The 15,594-nt window shown below is 45.5% G+C and overlaps 1 protein-coding gene, 2 non-coding genes and 1 pseudogene across 3 annotated transcripts in view; 1 reads left to right on the top strand and 3 right to left on the bottom strand.

The window, feature by feature from the left end:
* Positions 1–15,594, top strand: part of LOC122545194 (uncharacterized) — a 785,061-nt gene that overhangs the window by 542,752 nt on the left and 226,715 nt on the right. The gene's annotated exons all lie outside the window — the stretch shown is intronic.
* LOC148144882 (uncharacterized) overlaps positions 1–15,594 on the bottom strand; it is a 127,309-nt pseudogene that overhangs the window by 32,256 nt on the left and 79,459 nt on the right.
* trnae-cuc (transfer RNA glutamic acid (anticodon CUC)) lies at positions 6,257–6,328 on the bottom strand. The gene has a single exon. It is a non-coding gene; the product is annotated as a tRNA-Glu (tRNA).
* trnan-guu (transfer RNA asparagine (anticodon GUU)) lies at positions 9,547–9,620 on the bottom strand. Its single transcript has one exon. It is a non-coding gene; the product is annotated as a tRNA-Asn (tRNA).

Here is a 15,594-nt window from a genome sequence, read left to right as displayed (position 1 = left end):
ACTTCAGTTTGTGCCATTACTGAGAGTGCTGATGTTCCCTTGTGTAATATCAACAACTTAGCAGCTGCTGAAACCTCTTGCTCCTTTGTTACCTCTGAACACAATATGCCAATGTGTTCAGGGCAGGGGATGGCCACTTTATTGTCACCAGACCATTCACCCAGGTAATGTTCACGGGACTTGGGTTCAAAACCTGCCACGGCAGATGGTGGAATCTGAATTCAATATAAATCTGGAATTAAGAGTCAAATGATGAAATCGTTGTGGTTTGTTGTAAAAACTTATCTGGTTTCCTGCTGTCCAAACCTGGTCTGATCTACATGTGATTCAGATCCACTGTCAGCTGGTTGAATCTTCACTGCACTTTCAATCAAAACCTCCAGCCGGAGGTTCACTATAACCTCCCTACTTTTATATTCCATTGAAAGGCCAATCTCCCTTTTGCCTTCCCGATTACTCACTGAACTTGGATGAAGAGTTCATGTCATCCTCACCACCTGCATTCTAATCAACTGTCTCTGCTGCAGTCCTGGCAATAGTACATTCACTTTACTTATCCAAGTAATTCATATAAATATGGTAAATAATTTTGTGCCCCAGCACTGATCCCTGTGGAACGTTGCTAGTTATAAGTTGCGATCCTGAGCATGCCCCTTATCCCTCCTGTATCATTGGTTAGCCAATCATCTATCCATGCGATTAGACTGTTTCCAATGTCATGTGCATATCATTGGCTCTGCCAGCAAGTCTTCCCAAACTGTCCTTGAAAAAGTGGTGGTGAGCTGCCTCTTAAATTACTTCACAAATATGATGTGGTCTATAATAAAGGTTCAGGAGCGAGTTCCAGGATTTTGATCAAAAACATCGAAGCAATGCGTATATGTCACAGTTGGAATGTTGTGTTCACACTTATCTCCTCTTGCTGGTTGAAGTGATGGAGTGGAAGTTGCTCTTGAAGAGCCGCCACTCATATAATCAAGCCAGACAGATCAATTGTGGCCAGAGACACTGCCATTTTGACTTCTCATCAATCTACATTCTTTCCATCCAAGTTTTAGTCACATCAAACTGCCTCGCAATGCTGTATGGCTACAGTAAACTATAATAACGTGAAGATCGCTGGGATGATTTTCTACATCCGACTGCAATATAATCACAAATCATTGTTTCCAGTTTTGGTGGAACAAACGACATCGTATTGGTGGATAATTACAGTTAGTGCAGACACAGCTATCCATCGATATATAGTAATTCTGATCACTTCAATGGCCAAATTTCAATTCAGAAACCAAGTGCACTCGGCTGCTTGTAACACAGACAACATGACAAAATGGCTCATAGGAGGAGAAATGGGACATTCAAGAGGAGTGCTTTTGGTCACCTCCACAATTGTTAGAAAAACAGGTTGAAAGGATTCTTAAAAGGTGACTGAAGTAATAATGTGGCATAACACTTCAGACAGCGCAAAGTGGAAGATCACTTTCTAGTGGAAGAAAAAGACATATCTTATTTCTGAAAGAACTGGGAAACAGAAGAGGGAATGAAATCTGACTTGGGAGCTATTTCCTAATTGTTGAGAATGTTGTTTCATCACAGTCTTGGTTTAGAGCATAAGCTCTTCATCAGGAATAAAGGGTGGCCCAAGGGGGCTGAGAGGTAAATGGGAAGGAAGTGGGGCTGGATGAATGGCAGCTGGGAATGCAATAGGTAGATGGAGGTAGGGATTGATGGTAATAGGTCAGAGATGAGGGTGGAGCAAATAGGTGAGAAGCAAGGTGGACAGGTATGACAGGTCAAGAGGTTGGTGTCGAATTGGAAGGTTGGATCTGGGACAAGGTGGGGGAGAGGAAATGAGGAAACTGATGAAATCTACATTGATACCATGTGGTTGGAGGGTCCCAAGTCAGAAGGTGAGGTGTTTTTCTTACAAGCGTCGGGTAGCAAGAGTTTGGCAGTGGAGGCGGCCCAGGACTTGCATGTCCTTGGCGGAATGGGAGGGCGAGTTAAAGTGTTCAGCCACAGGGCGTCGGTCGTTTAGTTTTAGTGTCCCAGAGTTGTTCCCTGAAACGTTCCGCGAGTTGGCGTCCAGTTTCCCCAATGTGGATGAGACCATATTGCAAGCAATGGACATAATCTTATAAATAGATTGCATAAATCTTAGCCTGCCAGAGCTCTTTTCTTTAATTAAATTAAAGAAAATTTTAACTAAATTGGGTGACTGCATGAAACGGTTTGTTCGTCAGATTTGAATCATCACTCCCAAATGAGACAATGCCATGAATATCAGTGAACTGCTCTTTTTGTTAAAAACCACAAGTTCTTGATGTATTTTCACAACTTACTGGTATTCACATCTGCACATTCAATGTCAAACTCTGACATCAGAAATGAAATTACACCATTAATTTTGACTTTCAATATTTGAAGAATCAAATTAATAGCACACAGTCAATACCCAGTCTGAATAATATGAAATTAAATTTAACCAAAAAAACATAAAACCAAGCTGGGAGATAAGAAATGGGGGAAGGGCATAAAGCAAGAAATGCAGCATCATAGAAGGTGCTCCTCCAGGGAGTGTATTTTACCAACTACCGCTGCTAAATATAAACAGTCTGATATGATCCTCCGGTTTTAATGTAAACCATAGCCCCATACAGTAGGAACCATTAAATGAGTTAAAAATACAAGCCTTGAGCAAATCCAGCCTCCAGCCTTACCCCCATCTTCTTGGAGCTTGGAACTTCCTCAAGCACCGGCGGGTCGTTGAACTCCTGGGCTCCAGCTGCCACTCCTCCACTGAAGAAGCTTTGGGAAGCAGATGCAAAGGCAAGATACAGAACAGAGCAACATTGTAAATGAAAGCAGCTTACGAAGACATTGGGCAATAGCATCACATGGTTTTTACCCATCGACCTCTGGGTTATGTGCCCAGCACACTCACGCAGCACTACTCTGCTTCTGGGCTCCCAGTAGCTGGATTGTGGATCAGTTTAAAGTAGGTCCTATATCTCTGACAACATCGGTACACAAGGCAGTGAAGAAAGGTTTCAGCACACTGGCCTTCATCAATTAGGGAATTGAGTATAGATGTTGGCAAGTTATGTTGTAGTTATACAGGACGTTGATGAGGTTGCACCTGGAATATTGTGATCAGTTTTGGTCCCCTTGGTGTTCTGACTTCTTCAACTCTGGGTTTGTGTTGAACTTGATGGGATACTTTGTCCAACTTAGCATGTTTAAACAGTATCGCTCAGATGATTGATTTGAAACTTTTCAGGAAGTGAGCTCAGTAAGATTGAACTATTCAAAGTTACTTGGACCCTATTTTAAAATTACATCAGTACCAGTAGTCAAAGACACGTACAGCATGGAAACAGACCCTTCGGTCCAACTTGTCCATGCTGACCTGATATCCTAAATTAATCTAGTCCCATTTGACAGCACCTGACCCATATATTCTGGCAGCTCATTTCATATATGTACCACCCCCTGCATGAAGACGTTGTCCCTTTAATATATTTCGCCTCTCACCCTAAACCTATGCCCTCTAGTTCTGGACTCCCCCACCCCTGAGAAAAGACCTTGTCTATTACCCTGTCCATGCCCCTCATGGTTTTGTAACCTCTATTAGGTCACTCCTCTGCCTCCGATGCTCCAGGTAAAACAGCTCCAGCCTATTCAGCCTCTCCCTGGAGCTCAAACCGTACAACCCCCAGCATCATTCCCATAAATCGTTTCTCATGGAGAAGTTAACGTTTCAGTCCTGAAGAAGGGTTAATACCCAAAACGCTGACTACTCCACATTCTGAGGCTGTATTCTCCCAACCTCCTGCTTGCAACTTCGGGTTGCAATATGTAGTGGCTCAGTGGTTACCACTGCAGCCTCACAGCGCACGGGACCCAGGTTTGATTCCAGCCTTGGATCGCTGTCTGTGAGGAGTTTGCACAATCTCCCAGTGTCTGCATGGGTTTTCTCTGTGTGATCCTGTCTTCTTACATAAACCAAAGATGTGCAGGTCATGTTGATTGGCCATGCTTAATTGCCCATAGTGTTAGGTACATTAGTTAGAGGGAAATGGGTGTGGATGGGTTACTCTTCGGAGGGTTTGTGTGGACTTGTTGGGACAAATGGCCTATTTCCTGTAGCTAATCTCATCTGCACTAATTTTGTCTCTAACGAATGGCAGAGTAGATTCGACGGGCCCAATGGCCTAACTTCTGCTCCGATGGTCTTGCGGTCTGAGGTTTATTTGGATAATTTCATTGGGAATGTGCAGTCCCTGGCTCAATGAGCAGCAGTGCCCCCGCTGGTGCTTCCGCAAGTTGCAAGCAAACATGAACCTCTTCCCACACTCGGGCCAGCTGAAGGGCCTCCCACTGCTGAAGGACACACAGGTGTTTCAGCAGGGTGGAGGAATTGCTGAAGGCCTTCCCGCACTCAGGGCAGCAGAATGGCCTCACCCCCCCCCCCCCCGCCCCCGTGTGGACCAGCTGATGCTTCTGCAGTGTGGAGGAGCGGATAAAGCCCTTCCCACACTCGGGGCAGGAGAACGGCTTCTCCCCGGTGTGGACGGACTGGTGCCTCAGCAGGGCTGAGGAATTGCTGAAGGACTTCCTGCACTTAGGGCAACTGAACGACCACTCACCCATGTGGACTCACCAATGGGCCAGCAGGTCGGAGGAAAGAGCAAAGCCCTTCCTACACTCGGGGCAGAAGAACGGCCTCTCCTCAGTGTGGACCCATTGGTGTCTCAGCAGGTGGGAAGAACTGCTGAAGGCCATCTCGCACTTGGGGCCGGAGAACAGCCTTCCCCGGTGTGGACCAACTGTTGCGGCAGCAGGCAGAGGAATCACTGAAGGCCTTCCCACACTCAGGGCAGCAGAAGGGCCTCTTCCCCTCTGTGGACCCACTGGTGCTTCAGAACCCTTTCAAATTTCACAGTGTCCTTCTGATAGGAGACCAGAATTGCACACAATATTCCAAAACTGGTCTAATCAATGTCCTGTACAGCCACAACATAACTTCCCAACTCAAATACTCAGTCAGAGGATTGGGAAAGCTTTCAAAACCCACAAAAAACAAACAGGAAAGAATGGACGGCCAAACGAATTTTTGAAAGTCAGCTTGGAAGCATCAATGTGAAATCGGCGGACTGGGTTTATTGGGGACCCGTTCTCCTTAAATACACTATATACCTATTCCTCTTCTGCTCTTCGTAGTTTCTCTGTGCTGCAGTGTGTAATGGCTCGTTGAAATAATGTCCTGATGCAGCAACGTTTGTGGGTGTTGGGATGATTGTTTCTGTGGTTAAGAATTTGGTTTGTGTGTGTTGTTTTTCTGTAGATGCTAGTTTGAAGTTCCCCATTGACTGTTCGCTCTACTGTGACATCTAAGAATGGGACTTTGTTGTTGTTCTCCTCTTCAAACCAGGAGCCCCCCTCAGGCCCAAAGTCTCACCATTTGGAACACCAATATGCAGACTAGTCAAAGGCCTCCACTGAAAACACCAAGTCGAAGATTCACGCCACTCCATTTACTCCATCCAAGAATTCCTGAACACCAAAGACACTAAGATAGAAGAGGATGGAATAATGCTGTCCTTTGACATAACAGCCCTGTTCAAATCCATTAACATCAACTTGGCCAAAGAAAACTGAAGACACTACTCGAAGAACCAGAGACACAAACACAGCACCAACTTCATCAGCAAAGATAGCACTGTCAACCTCGTAGAACTGTGTCTTACCACCCACTTCATATTCAGTAACAAGCCCTCCAAACAAATCAACGAAATACCCATGAAACCACCAGTATCAGGATTCCTCGCAGAAGCAATAATGCAGAGACTCGAACAAACAGCCCTTCCAACGATCCACCCAAACTTTGGGTCCACGACAGTGATGACACTTTTGTCATCAAAAAATGAAACAAATTAGAGGAAACCTACAACACCATCAACAATATCCTCGCTGACATAAAATTCACAAAAGAGGAGAACAACAACAAAGTGCCATTTCTAGATGTCACAGTAGAGCGAACAGTCAATGCTAAATTCAAAACAGCGTCTACAGGAAAGCAACACACACGAACCAAGTACTGAACTACAGAAGCAATCATCCCTCCACATACAAATAAATCTGAATCAGGACACTATTTCAACGAGCCACGACACACTGCAGCACCTAGGAACGACTTTAAATAATGACACAGCGCATTTAAGAAGAATGGGTAGCCTGCACCCCTGAAAATGGTTTCCCTGACCGGGAATCGAACCCGGGCCGCGGCGGTGAGAGCGCCAAATCCTAACCACTAGACCACCAGGGAGATACGGATTCCGCTTGTCAGCTCTCCTAAAAATTACTTTCCTGCCCGGAAATCGAACCTGGGCCGCGGTCGTCAACAAGCTTTCACCTGTGCATCCAACAATGTCATTTCTTGTATCCATTGCTCCCGATGCGGTCTCCTCTACATTGGGGAGGCTGGAGACTCCTCGCAGAGTCCAGTCACGGCGCTTGAGGGGATATTTCCAGGACAACCGCAACAATCAACCCCATCGCCCTCTGGCCCAACATTTCAACACCCCCTCCCACTCTGCCAAGGAAATGCAAGTCCTGGGCCTCCTCCATCGCCGCTCCCTCCCCACCCGATGCCTGGAGGAAGAACGCCCCATCTTCCGCCTCGGATAAATTCAAACCCAGAACATTAATGTAGACTTCACCAGTTTCCTCATTTCCCCTCCCCACACCTTACTTCAGTTCCAAACTTCCAGCACAGTGCTATCCTCATGACCTGTCCTACCTGCCAATCTCCCTTCCCACCTATTCGCTCTACCCTCCTCTCTGACCTTTCACCTCCATCCCCACCCCCATTCACCTATTGTACTCTTTGCTACCTTCGGCCCAGCACACCTCAACCCCCCAATTTATCTCTCCACCCTGGAGGCGTCCTGCTTCCATTCCTGATGAAGCGCTTTTGCCCGAAATGTCGATTTTCCTGCTCCTCGGAAGCTGTCTGACCTGCTGTGCTTTTCCAGCACCACTCTGATCTAAACTCTGGTTTCCAGCATCTGCAGTCCTCACTTTTGCCTACCCAATAAACCCAGTGTGTCGATTTCACATCAACAAACTGACACAAGCAGACACAACGTGTGCAGAAACCCTCGCCACATTACTTTACATAAAAGACATCTGGGAAATGATGTCCAGACAACTCAACGCTCTCAGCATCATGGTAGCCCACAAACCTACCAACACACTTAAACAGCGGCTAATGAACCTGGAATAGCCTATACAAACAACCAGCAAACGAATGTTATTTACAAAATACCATACAAGGAAATATATACATGAACTCTGCCGCACAGTTCTCTGTGGCAAGAAATGCTGGGATGAGATAAGGAAGATTTTTTTCAGCCAAAACGAATCGGCACTGAATGGACAGCCATTTAAAATCTACGCTGTCAGGCCAGGATGCAAGATCCAACAGGATGAACAGATTTCTTATTTCCTGAAGATTTACAAAGCTGAGACTGGGTTTTGGTGTTTGTTCCCTTTCCACTCCCAGGAGCCGCAGTGGTTGGGGAGGTGAGTTGGAGAAAGTGAAATATGTCCATGAGCAGCGTGTGGGGCGATTTCAGCTTCCCCTCCTCTGACAGCGCTGTGACGTGACTCTGATGTTCTCAGGGACACTTACTGACGCGAGACAGTGAAAAGATTCCCATTCCCGCAAATCAGGAATTCAAACCGTATGCCGGCTTCAGGACAATGAGAAAGATTAATTGGAGTGTGTGAAGAAGCTGTGAGCTGCATTTCAAAGAGGTAGGTGGAGTCAGATGCGTCATCCATTGCGCCCCGGTCCTGTGCGTACCTGACGCCGCCATGATGCAGAGTTCTGACGTTAACACGGACATGCGCAGCAATGGGAACATTCACAAGAGGAACAGCCAAAGATAATCACCGTCACTGCTTCCCTTCCATTGTCCCAACTTGGTGAAGCAGTATCTTTCACTGGCAAATAAAACACCTTTGTCCTCAGGTGCCTGCTTCATTTCGATCACGACTTCACGCCCCTCACTGTTCTCGTCTCATTTCCAAACACTTGGCTCATAGCCTCAAAAGTAGCTCTGTGGGTATCTGCTTGTTCCACCCTGACAGGCAGTGGGTTGCAGATTTCCAATCCCTCCACTGATGTGAATCTTAAAGAAGAAACCGGGGAACAGTCTTCCTTTCTTTTTGACGACATTTCTCAACTGTAGTCGGCAAGGTTCACACCTGCGTGGGGAAACCGCAATCGATCTCAAATCCATCGTATTAACCACTCGACCCACGAATAAAGAACCACACTGACAGCTTCATTTCCCAGGTCTCTCTGCCTGTGGAGCTGAGAAATAGTGAGTTATTGCTGGGTTTGTTTGAATACAATCACTTCACAGGTTTCGAAAGGTTTACATATCTGCACATGGCGAGTCTGGTTGTTTCATCACGAAAGATGAAATAAACTTTCAGTTAAAAGCAAAAACAGAAATTGCAGGAGCAACTCAGCAGGTCAGGCACCATCGGTGGAATGAGAATCAGAGACAATATTTCAGAACTCTGTTTTCTCCCACAGGTACTGCCAAACCGGCTGAGTTTCTCCAGCAGCTCCTCTTTGTGTCTCTGATTCTCAGCATCCGCAGTCCTTTACGTTAGAAATTAAATCAATTCAGCCTCATGTGCAGGAATGAGAATCTTTTCAATTTCCCAAAAATTGGCAGAGATTTCAAGGCATTTGGAAAAAAAAAGTAAAAGTGACATTAGGAAGAACACTTTCTTGTCCCTGTCTGACCGTGACAAGGAGGCAGATTCAAGAACACAAAAGGGAATTCGGTGGTCATGTCCAAAGTAACCATGTGGCGATTTACAGGGCGAAGGCAAGAGAATGATACGAATAGAGACTCTCATTTACTTGCTGTGGAGAACCAGCAGAGCTAATGTGGGCCTCAAATTGCGCTGTGACACGTGTTGTGATTCAGAGTGAACTCTCAGTTCAATCAACGGAAGGTGGGGATTTAGAAAAGTTTATATTTACACAATCTCCTCACGTCAACGCAACAACAAAGTGGTATAATTATCCGCCAGTGGAGAGAACCCGGTTCCTGGAGATGGGACAAAGAGCGGGCTCAGGGATATCAATCCACATTGCTCTCTTTGCCACGAGTTCAGAGGGAGAACATTGGAGGGACAAAGGAGAGAATAACGATCTGTGTAGGAGGGTGACTAACTGTTAATGGAGACTATTCCTGGCTAACAATAAGTCGTGTGTAACAGCAGACGATGTGATAACACGGCCTCGTGTGGGTGTGGTAGGGATCAAGGGCATGGGGGAGTTCGGGTCCAAATAATATTGAACTCGATCTTGAAGACTGGAGGACTCCAAGCGGTAAATGAGGCGCTGGTCTTCCATCTGGAGCAGAGCTTTGCTGGAACACTGCTGCATGCCGGAGACAGAGATGTGGGCCAGGGAACAGGGTGGCGTGTTAAAGTGACAGGCAACCAGAAGCTCATCGCCTCTGGGTGGGCTCGAACCACCAACTTTTCGGTTAACAGCCGAACGCGCTGACCAATTGCGCCACAGAGACAGGCGATGACATGGGCTGCCCCATCGCTTCGGGGAGGCTATTAGTGAATTCATAATTCAGTCTCCCGGCCTTGAATTCCAGTTGTCGTCTATCAGTTTTACTTTTCCATAATAAAGCCTGGGACATTCATTGTGGAGACACCGGGGACAGGCTGGAGACACATCCATGTCAGGAGGAACTAGCTTTCTTACTCCGGGGCCGTCGCCCTTCGAGCCTTTCAGTGTTTTGCCTGTTCCCGAGTTCTCTCATTGGCTCGGAGGCGAGAAGGGATTTGAATTCCTGATGTGCAGGAACGACAATTCTTTCAATGTCTCAGATCAGTTCATGTCCCGAGAACATCAGAGTCAATCTCCCGGCCTCTTCCACAAGGGGACGGTGTCTGCACTGTCTCTGCTCAGTGGGACAGTTCATCTTTCATTCTCCTCTCAATCCGCTTCCCAAAGAGTTTCTGAAGATTCACAAAGCTGGAGACTGGGATTTCTGTTTTGCTTCATGAACATTTTTCCATTTCCTAACTGACAATATTTTGCCAAAATCTCTTCCCAATTATACACCTTGCGTCATGTCCAGGGATGAGGAATTTCCATTTTGGAGAGACATTCCCAAGGTTGGGAATGTTCGCTTTGGAGCAAAGAAGGTTAACTGGAGATTTCCTGGGGCTGTTGGTAATGATAGGAGAAGACGCGGTGGGAATGGGCAGATTAATGATCAGAAGAATCAATTGCCACTGACCAGAGTCAGTTACCAGAGGACAGGGATTGAAGTTCTTGAATGAAAAGCAGCACTTGTGCCTAATAAACACAGAGAATACTGCAGAAAGCCAACAGGTCGAGAAGCATCTGTGGAAAGGTAAACAGAGCTGACGTTGTGAGGCTGGTACGTTGTTTGTTCAGAAACGGAGTTTCCTGCATGGCAATCAATTCCCAGACATGAGAAAACGGGACTTTATTGAGACGGGTTTTGTGAAGTTTGAGCGATAATGCAACCAAAAGGAAGTCATTTAAAATCGCCAGCGAAGAAAGCATAGTCAGCAGGTTACCACACTGGGCGGGGGAACCCCAAAGGATCTCTACGCCAACACCTTAAGTGTTCGGCCACAGCTAAGCGCCCAAAGTTGTGGTGTAAAATTTCTCATGGAATGGTTCTAACAGGAAAGGTGAGTATTGGGCTTGTCCTGTCCGCGCCATAGCCCCAACGTATTCTGTTCCCCTGGATTTGATCAGGACAGAGGAGGCTGATGGGAGATCGAACTGAACTACACACATTGATGAGTGATAGAACGGGTGGGAAGGATCCATTCCCATGCGTAGAGAGATTAATAATCAGGGCCGAAAATAAGGAGCCACTTCAAGAAATTTGGGGTTCATTCAGCAAAGCTAATGTAGAACTGTTCACAGAAAATTGTGATGAAAGTCTCTCGAATTATTTTGATGAGAAGTGTTGATGATGCTAATACAATCGATAGATGAACGTAGATTGGTAAATGTATTTGGTGACAGTTCTGTTCTAGCCCCGTGAGCGAAACCTGGATCTGAAGGAATAAAAGGGGAATTAACAGCATCGATCTGAAATTGGATACGTGACAAGAAGCAGAGCCATCATTAACAGTTGGCTTTTGAACTGGAGAAGGTTTCTCGTGAAATTAGCTTGAGGCTTGAGGTATGCAAGGTCAAGATAATTTAGGTAAAACACGGAAACGCTATCCTCATTAGCAGACAGTGAAAGGATTACAAGACGCAAATTAAACATTTTCGATAAGTGATACAGGGGTCTGGGAAGATAAGTATTATAAACTGTGAACAACAAAGTTCTGGAGCACAACACTTTCATTCAAAGACCGAAAACATCCAGGTCCTGATTAATCAGATTGCATTGTGGTGCTTTTCTGCAAAACATCCACTTGCAATGTCCTACAAAAGAGTGACAATACACATCCCTGTCAGCCCAGGATCGAAAATCCGAAGGGATGAACCTTTGCTGATTTTTTGAAGATTCACAAAGCGAAGACTGGGTTTTGGTGACTGTTTCCTTTCCACTCCCAGGAGCCGCAGTGGTTGAAGCGGTGAGTTGGGGAAAGTAAAATGTGCCCGTGAGCAGCGTGTGGGGCTATTTCAGCTTCCCCTCATCTGACAGCGCTGTGACGTGACTCTGATGTTCTCAGGGACACTTACTGACGCGAGACAGTGAAAAGATTCCCATTTCCGCAGATCAGGAATTCAAACCGTATGCCGGCTTCAGGACAATGAGAAAGATTAATTGGGGTGTGTGAAGAAGCTGTGAGCTGCATTTCAAACAGGTCGGTGGAGTCAGATGCGTCATCCATTGCGCCCCCGGCCCTGTGCGTACCTCACGCCGCCATGCTGCAGAGTTCTGACGTTAACACGGACATGCGCAGCAATGGGAACCTTCACAAGGTGAACAGCCAAAGATAATCACCGTCACTGCTTCCCTTCCACAGGCCCAACTTTGTGAAGCAGTATCTTTCACTGGCAAAGGAAACACCCTTGTCCTCAGGTGCCTGCTTCATTTCGATCACGATTTCATGCCCCTCACTGTTCTAGTCTCATTTCCAAACACTTTGCTCACAGCCTCAAACGAAGCTGTGCGGGTATCTGCTTGTTCCACCCGAACAGGCAGTGGGTTGCAGATTCCCACCAGTCCCAATGTGAGTGAAATATTTTTCCCCCTCCACTGATTTGAATCGTAAAGAAGAAGCCGGGGAGCAAGCTCCCTTTCTTTTCGACGACATTTCTCATTTTGCAGTCGGCAGGTTTCACACCTGCGTGGGGAAACCGCAATGGATTTCAAGTCCATCGCATGAACCACTCGGCCCACGAATACAGAACCACACTGACAGCTTCACTTCCCAGGTCTGTCTGCCTGTGGAGCTGAGAAAGAGTGAATCATCGCAGAGTTTGTTTGAATCCAATCACTTCACAGTGATTCGAAAGGGTGAAATATCTGCACATGGCGAGTCGAGGTGTTTCATCCCAAAAGGTGAAATGAAATTTCCGTTAAAAACAAAACGAGAAATTGCAGGAGGAACTCAGCAGGTCAGGCAACATCTGTGGAAAGAGAATCAGAGACAAAATTTCAAAATTCTGTTTTCTCCAACAGGTACTGTCAAACCTGCCGAGTTTCTCTTTTTGTCTCGGCTTCTCAGAATCCACAGTCCCTTACGATAGACATTAATTCAATTCAGAAACCCCTTTGTGGAGAGGATTTCCGTTTGGGGAACATTTTCCTGACCCCATTAAAAGCGTTGAGCTTCAAAGCCAAGGAAGAAAAGCGAACACAGCGCCCCTGGGTGGGCTCGAACCACCAACCTTTCGGTTAACAGCCGAACGCGCTGACCAATTGCGTCACAGAGACCGGCATTGGCGTGGACTACACCATCGCTTAGGGGAGGTTATTAGTGAATTCATAATTCAGCCTCCCCGCCGAGAATTACAATTGTTGTCTTCCGCGCAGTCTTGCGAGAGATCCCGGCTTTCTTAACTTGACTTGTGCAAAAATGCCCGATTAAACTTCTCAAAAAGAACCTTCGTTAAAAGAGGCTGGGCTCCCTGGATTACGAATGGGACAGGAAGTGAAATGATTGCAGATAGCATTGAACAGGTTGACGTGTTTACTTCCCTAATTTTCTTCTCCCTATGCCAATTGGCACGTGGCTTGGGCAGTAATGTTATTACACACACTGAAGCAGAGGGATTTGAACCTGAGCCTCAGGGCTCTATGGGAGACTACAGCTGCACCACAAAAAAGAACTCTAGTAAATAGGTCCTCTTCTGTTGAATGAGAGGAAACAGCTTCCTCCTCAACATGAGACACGACCACTGTACCCTCCGTGCCCATTACAATAAACTGAGCCTTCTCCTGTTGAATGAATGAGTGGGAACCCCTCTCGGAGCTCCAAGAAGCGGGGGGCCCGGCTGGAGGCTGGATTTGCTCAAGGCTTGTATCTATTAACTTATTTATATGGTTCCTACTGTATGGGAGTATGATTTACATTAAAACCGGAGGATCGTGTCAGAGTGTTTGTTTATATTTAGCAGTTGTAGTTGGTAAAATACACTCCCTGGAGGAGCACATTCTATGCTGCTGCATTTCTTGCCTTCTGCCCTTTCCCCATTTGTTATCTCTCATCTCGATTTTACATTTTCAGTCAAATTTAATTTCACATTAATCAGCCTTGTATTCACTGTGTGTTATTAATTAATCTGTTGGATTGTTGTAATGGTGTAATTTCATGTATGTTGTCTGAGTTTGACATTGAATGTGCAGGTGTGAATGCCAGTAAGTTGTAAAAATAAATCAAGAACTTGTGCTTTTTAAACAAAAAGACGAGTTAAATGGTATTACTGGCGTTGTCTCCTTTGAGGATGATGATTATAATCTGACCAACAAACCATTTCATGCAGTCACCCAGTTTAATTAAAGTTTTTTGGAAAATAATTCTGGCAGGCAAAGATTTATACAACCCAAAATATGGTTGGTAATCATGTGTATTCTTATCTTTTAAGCCATAACAGATGGCATTGCGTGGCGGTTTGAGGCTGAAGCTTCGCTGGAAAGAATGTAGATTGATGAGGGAAGTCAAAATGGCAGAGTCTGGGGCCACAATCTATTAGTCTGGCTTGACTGCATGAGTGGTGGTTCTTCAAAAGCACCTTCCAAGTCATGACCTCAACCACCAAGAAGAAACAAGTGTGAACACAGGATTCCGACTGCAAGATATATCGCATTGTTTCTTTGTTATTGACCAAAATGCTGGAACTCACTCCTCACCATTGTTACAGTCCACACCATATTTGTGAAGCAATTTAAGAAGCAGATCAGCACCACCTTTTCAAGGTCAGTTTGGGAAGAGTTGTTGGCACAGCCAATGATATTCACATCTCATGAAATAGTAAGCAAAGAGCCCACGGTGTTGGGAGGCTGTATGTTAGCATGGATAGATGATTGGCTAACTACCACAGTTGTGGTAAGTGGCATGTTCAGGATGACAACTTGTAACTAGTGGTGTACCACAGGGATCAGCGCTGGGGGCAACATTATTTACAATATATACACGAATTACTTGGATAAGTAAAGTGAAGGTACTATTGCGAAATTTGCAGAAGAGACAGTTGATGTGAAAGCAGGTGATGAGGATGACATTAGATATCTGGAGAGGGAGAGAGACAGGTTAAGCAAATGAGCGAAAGCTTGACAGATGGGAAAATGAGGTAATACAGTTTGTTAGGAGGTGAAGAACTGAATATTAAATGGAGAAAGCTTTAGAATAGAGGGATTTGGAATCACGTCCACGAATCTCTTCATCCAATTTCAGTGAGGAAAAGGGAGACAAATGGGAGGTTGGCCTTTTCAATAGAGTAGAAATGTAGGAAGGTTATAGTGAACCTATGTAAGGCATTAGTCAGGCCACAACTGAATACTGTGAACAGTTTAGGGACCTTTACCTGAGGAAAGATATATTGGCATTGGAGGCAGGCCAGAGAAGGTTGACCATGATGATACCAGGGATGGAAAGAATGTCTTATGAGGAGAACTGAATAGGTTGGACCTGTGCTTATTAGAAGTTAGAAGAATTAGAGGTAACCTTATTGTCACGTACAAGATTCTGAGGAGACTTGCCAGGCTAGACGTGGAAAAGTGGGTGAGTCTGGGACCAGAGGAAGTAACCTCCAATAGGAGATTGCATGTTTAGGACAGATAGGAATTTCTCCGGAGGGCAGTAAATCTGTGGAACTTGATACTACAGAGGGCTGTTGAGCCTGGGTTGTTACGTGCATTCAAGGTTGAGATATATTTTTTTTAATCATTAAACAAATTGAGGATTATAGGGAAATGGCAGCAAAATGGAGTAAATGTTTCCCAGAATAATCGTGATCTGAATAAATGGCAGAGTCAACTCAATGGGCTGAATTGAATAGTAAATAGTAAGGAGGAAAAGGATGCAACTGGCAATTAC

The sequence above is a fragment of the Chiloscyllium plagiosum genome, unplaced genomic scaffold (genome assembly GCF_037043375.1).
Source record: "Chiloscyllium plagiosum isolate Xiang-an unplaced genomic scaffold, Cpla_swu_hap1 HiC_scaffold_27, whole genome shotgun sequence".
In the NCBI taxonomy this organism is placed as follows: Eukaryota; Metazoa; Chordata; class Chondrichthyes; order Orectolobiformes; family Hemiscylliidae; genus Chiloscyllium; species Chiloscyllium plagiosum.
This window is presented reverse-complemented; position numbering and strand designations above follow the sequence as displayed.